Genomic DNA, 6,055 nt, shown 5'->3' with positions numbered 1-6,055 from the left:
TTTTAAACATTCAATTGAAAGGTAATCTTTATTTACGATAGCCAGGACACGGAACCAACCTAAATGTCCATCGGCAGCTGAACGGCTAAAGAAGATGTGGCACATATATACAGTGGAATATTACCGATAAAAAGAAACAAAATTGAGTTATTTGTAGTGAGGTGGATGGACTTAGAGTCTGTCATACAGAGTGAAGTAAGTCAGAAAGAGAAAAACAAATACTGTATGCTAACACAAATATACGGAATCTAAAAAAAAAAAAAAGGTACTGATGAACCTAGTGGCAGGGCAGGAAGGAGTAAAGACATAAAGACATAGATGTAGAGAATGGACTTGAGGACAAGGGGAGGGGGAAGGGGAGGCTGGGACGAAGTGAGAGAGTGGCATGGACATATATACACTAGGAAATGTAAAATAGATAGCTAGTGGGAAGCAGCTGCATGGCACAGGGAGATCAGCTCGGTGGTGTTCTGGGATGACCTAGAGGGGTGGGATAGGGAGGGTGGGAGGGAGGCTCAAGAGGGAGGGGATATGGTGATATATGTATGCATAAGGCTGATTCACTTTGTTGTACAACAGAAACTAACAGTATTGTGAAGCAATTATACTCCAATAAAGAACTATTAAAAAAATAATAATTCATAGAACAAAACTATTGATAATAATTTACTCCTAGCCCATAATACTATTTTTATTAAAATTATCCAAAAGAATCACAAAATTGGTACAGCAAACTATGTTCTAAGACTAACAACCTATTACAATGTAATATGTTTGTTATTCAAAATTAATCCTGCTTAAATTTTGCAGTAAGTAAATTACAGTAACAGCTAAAAATAAAACTAGTACTATTAATGTTTCATAAAGTAGATTTTTCTAAGTTATTTTATCTTATAATTTTAACATGTCCTTCAAATAATTTTTAAATGTATTGCTAAACCCGAATAACAAGTTTTTTTTTTTACCCTTAAACATCAAAATACAAAACTAGAAATTAATACAGAATTGGCATCTTCTGGTGCGTATTCAAAGTGACATGAAGTAGCCAGAGAAGAAAGCTTTTGCATGATTTATGTTCCTAAAAGATTTAACCAAACAGTGTGAAAAATGTTCATAGTTAAAAAGAAAAAAACATATCTTGGTAATTGCCTCCAAGTAATTGCCTCCAATCTCCATTTTGCTCAGTGTATGTAGGCAAAGTATTAGACTCCACTGGTTGTTTCTGGTGTGACTCTTTGATGTCTTCATCTAAGAGGCTGTGTGACACTCAGAACAGAGAATGCCACTGATTTCCGAAAAGGTTCCGTCGTTGTAGCATTTCATAAATCCTTCTGTAGTGGCAGCTAAGCAATAGTATCCTAAGATCAACATCTGTTTCTTCCTCATTTCTCCACAGCTTTAAACTGAATTAATGTATGGGGTGGATGATCCTAGCTTGGTTATTGGTCTTCCTCATCGATGCCCTTTATATCCTGCAGGAGATTGAATTCATTGTTTATTGTGATTCTGCTGAGTAAACTTTCAGGAGAACTTTTCGAATACTCAGGAACACTCAGCAGTGTGAATGGGAGGCATTCTCCTGTACCACTGTAATCAAAGACGTAAAAACACTTCTATTAATTTATCCATGAAAGGTTGATATTCGCACAAATTGACGAGAATCTTGAAAGAATGTTTTAAAAGTAAGAATCAGTTTTACCATTTACATAGACATTGCTCTGTAAAGCCCAGGTAATTTTAGGAATGCTAAATAATAGAAGCCATAGTGGGTTTTTTTCCCCTTTGGAGATAATTCTTCTTATTCTTACATTAAATAGTTATTGATGCAGTTACATTATGTATGAAAACTCTCTCTCCAAGTGCTTTGAAGATAGGATATCTTTCTTAGCAGAGACTTGTGAATAAGGAATGAAAAGAAATTTCAAAGTGTTTTAGAATAAAAACAACTCTATGTATCCACTAATGAATGTTGGTGTTCATTTCTCCCGTTAAAAATACTCAAATTTTTTCAGGGCTCTTTGAATGTGAAGCCGTGTTCTGCCCTCATCACGCCCTGTCTCCCCATGGTATGAACTCTCTGCTGTTTTCATAGCTCTGAGAAAAAGGATGACATCAATTTTTTTTCTGGCTTTTGATTTCTCAGTGCCTGGCACATGGTAGGATTTCAATGATTTTTTTAAAATGAATAAATAAGTAATGAATGAATGCAAAAGTGCTTTTGTTTTTTTTTCCTCCAGTATCAGTAATTTTCGCCTAAAAGAGAACATAAAATTCCAATACGCATTTATCCATGCTTGAGAGAAAACAGCAAGATAAATTATTACAACACACACAGTCACATTATGTGTGAAGGCTTTGAACATCCTTTTCTTTGGACAAAAAAAAGAAAAAGAAAGAAAGAGATGAGAACCTTTACAATTAAGCAATCCTTGGGGTCTGTGTTATAGAAGGAGGTACATGAAATAGACAACGTTTTAGCGGCTAATATCTGCATTGATAATGTTTATACAGTGAGATGCCATCTGTTATATGAACATTTGCACACATTAATGGGCCCTGAGCTTACAATGATATATTTTACATGCAGAAGCATGTCAGAAATTTGTAACAGATCAAATATGTGGGCCCGTAATAGGCATTCCATTATCATGTTAATCATAATCTGAGCATTTGGTTTTCTGATGATTTTACTATAAAATTATATATTTTTAGAGCCCTCTTAATTTCCACATCTTTCTGGATTGCTGCTGACCACATTATTTTTTCCATTTGATTATATCCTGTAATATATACTTTCTATGCTTCTCATTTGCTATCAACAAGCCTATTTAACTATTCACTAATGACAGAATTGTCTTTCCCAAATGGTTGCAAGTTCCCCAGATCGGGGTGTGTGTCTCCCCTCTTTGGTATCCACGTACTTCGCAGAACCAGGGTTTTCAGAGATAATGTTAACTTTTGAAGTGCCAGTACTAAATATGTCCTGGGTATTTGTTTTTATAGAAATGCTACTAAAATATAAACAGATTCTATGAAACATAAAATGTTTTCTTGTTAGCTGGTTCAGCTAATGTTATCTGGAGCCAACCCCACTCTGTACATTAGCCTATTTTTTTTTCCCATGGTGTTAATCACCTTCTAAAATTAACTTTTTGTTTGTTTGTTTGTTTGTTTTTTCCGGCACGTGGGCCTCTCACTGCTGTGGCTTCTCCCGTTGCAGAGCACAGGCTCCGGAAGCGCAGGCTCAGCGGCCATGGCTCACGGGCCCAGACGCTCCACGGCATGTGGGATCTTCCCCGACCGGGGCACGAACCCATGTCCCCTGCATCAGCAGGTGGATTCTCAACCACTGCGCCACCAGGGAAGCCCTACTTGGTTATTTTTAAAAACTTTTTTATTATCTATCTCCCTCACTAGAATCTAAGCTGCATGACGACAGGGACATTTCTGCCTTATTCATAGCTCTATCCTCAATGGCTAGAACTACCTCTGTCTATAGAAGGTGCTTAGTAATTGTTAATTTTCCCCTAGACACTCCATTTGGAATTGACAGCTTGCTAGGATTTGATTCATAGGGTTAGAAGGGAATTTAGAGTTCATTTAACCTCATTCTGTAATACCTCTGAGAGATACCCATGTGACTTCTGCTTGTATTTTCATGACAGGAGGCTCATCATATATGGCGGCTACCTGAGCCCTTGTTGGAAAGCTCTTGTTTTTAAAAAGAACTTTCTTGTAATGACTCGAAACCTGTCTTGCTGATACATTCACACCAGGTTTAGTTTTGTTCTGTGGAACTAGAAAAACAGGCCAGTTTCTACATAATTACTCTCATAACATGTACACACACACACACACACACACACACACACACACACACACCCGGAGTTATTGTCCTCTTTGAATAAAATATTAATGACATTGTTCATTCACTCCGTAAGGTGAGCCAGACAGGAACAATTCCTGTTTTCATGTCCATGTAGTCAAATGGGAGAGACAGATAACTAACCATATTATGTTTACAACACATGTTAAGCATAATGCTTGAATAAGAAGTACAAGATCAAAAAGAACCAAAGTAAAATCAGGTTCAGAAGAGAGGCAGCCCCAGGTTCTGCTGTCCCAAACAGATGTACAATGTAACACCCTCCTGCATGCCTCCACAAGATGTACATTACACAGAAACACTTCTGAAACTGGATGAATGTGTTTTTTCTAACTATGATAACATAGTAAGTATGGCTGCAACAGTCACAAGACAAGAGAAAAGTCTACCAAAAAAGAGCACACTACATTAAGTTTACTTATATGTAAGACTGGACGTTACCACCATCTGCTGGAATTTCATTTTCTTCTAAATTTTTGTCTCTTGAAAAATTAAATTGGCTTTCCAAATACAATTTCATATTTTTCCTAATAAAATAATGTGTGATTCTCATAAAGAAATCTTCTATGTTTCTAAAACTTGCTTATTTCTAATATGCACTTTTAATTTCCTATTGCAAAAGGCTTTTTTAATAAACATTTAGATCACTAAGCAAATGAGTAGCTTCTTAAACTAAATAATGCATGTCATCAGCCGTATCACACAAAGTTGTTGATCAAAAAAACTTGAATGGAGATGCTTAGATGTTATGATATATACTTATAACTAGATTTAATCAGTTTGCAGGGTGAAAATTAACTGCTCTTATAAGGGTTTGCTTTTAAAACATTTTTCCCCAAGTTTGTTGCTTACCTTCAATCTTAATATTTTTATTTTCAAAGCGCCTGCCACTTCTTATCACTCATACTGAAACACACCACTCTCTTCATATTCTCTTGACACAAACTCATGCTCTTTTTTACACCATTATTCTCTTCCGTTCTCTCACTTTCTGAACTTAGTTTGATCCTTGATATGGAATCCAAGTGGTCCTGGAATTGCATGGAAAGAAAGAATGAGTTCCTTAACTCCAAGGAACTTACAGCTTTGGTCATTCCACAGATTTTAGACAGCAAAATTAACACAAAAGAAAGAAGAAGAAGAAAAAAAGCCACACAGAAACGTCTTTAATGGTTATTGAAGGTTGTGTTTTCCAAAGATGGCCACCAAAATCTCTCTCGACCCATATGCTTTTCTAGAATCTTGTCACTCCCCCATCAAGAGATGGAGTATAATTCTCTTCCCCTTGATTCTGGGAAGGCTTGTGTCTCTCTTGCACAAATAAAATAAAATGAAGCAAAAATTAAGCTGTGTGACTTCTGGGCAAGATCATAAAAGGCAATGTAACTCCCATTTGGTTTGCTTCTCTCTAGAAAACTTCAGGCTTTGTGAGCAGCCTGATTACTCTGAGGCTGCCATGTTGTGAGGAAGCGCAAACTGCCCACGAGCAGAGGTCACATGAAGAGGCCCTTGGACCATGTGAAGAGATCCCCCAGCTGACTGCTGCCAGCCCCACCCCTGCCACTGTTCCAGCTCCAGCCACCATCTGACTGCAATCAGAGTCCCACAGCCAGAATCAGCCAGCTCAACCCTTCCCAAATTCCTGGCCCACAGAAATCATGAGGAATAATAAAATGAATGTCATTGTGTTAAGACACTAAATTTGGGAGTCATTTGTTACGTAGCAATAGATAACTACAATGGCTTTCAGAAACTTGGTGCTGAAATTAAGGTAATGAAGAATAATCTTTTTCTATGCACAGCTTTAAAAGCAATGAAGGCTGAGATTCAGAAATCTTTGGTCCTCTAGAAGGGTCTCCCAGCTGTTGATATTTGTTCTTTGGTAGTACCTAAAATTATGCTTTATCATGATTTGTTAAATGTTATTGAATTTTATAAAATATGTATCACATTAGTATAATTTCTTTAAAAAACACTATCCACCTTTCTACTAAATATATCAAGAGATTTTATTATTATGCCCTGTAATGGTAGGTAGCCAAATGGAGGCCTTATAAAGTCTTTTATATGTATTACTCAACAAATATGGTAACTCTTGGCATAAACCAGCATATATCAGTTAAGATTACTTCATCAATGAATGATAGAAATCCTCAGCTTAAATTGATG

This window comes from Hyperoodon ampullatus (assembly GCF_949752795.1).
Source record: "Hyperoodon ampullatus genome assembly, chromosome: 2".
In the NCBI taxonomy this organism is placed as follows: domain Eukaryota; kingdom Metazoa; phylum Chordata; class Mammalia; order Artiodactyla; family Ziphiidae; genus Hyperoodon; species Hyperoodon ampullatus.
This window is presented reverse-complemented; position numbering follows the sequence as displayed.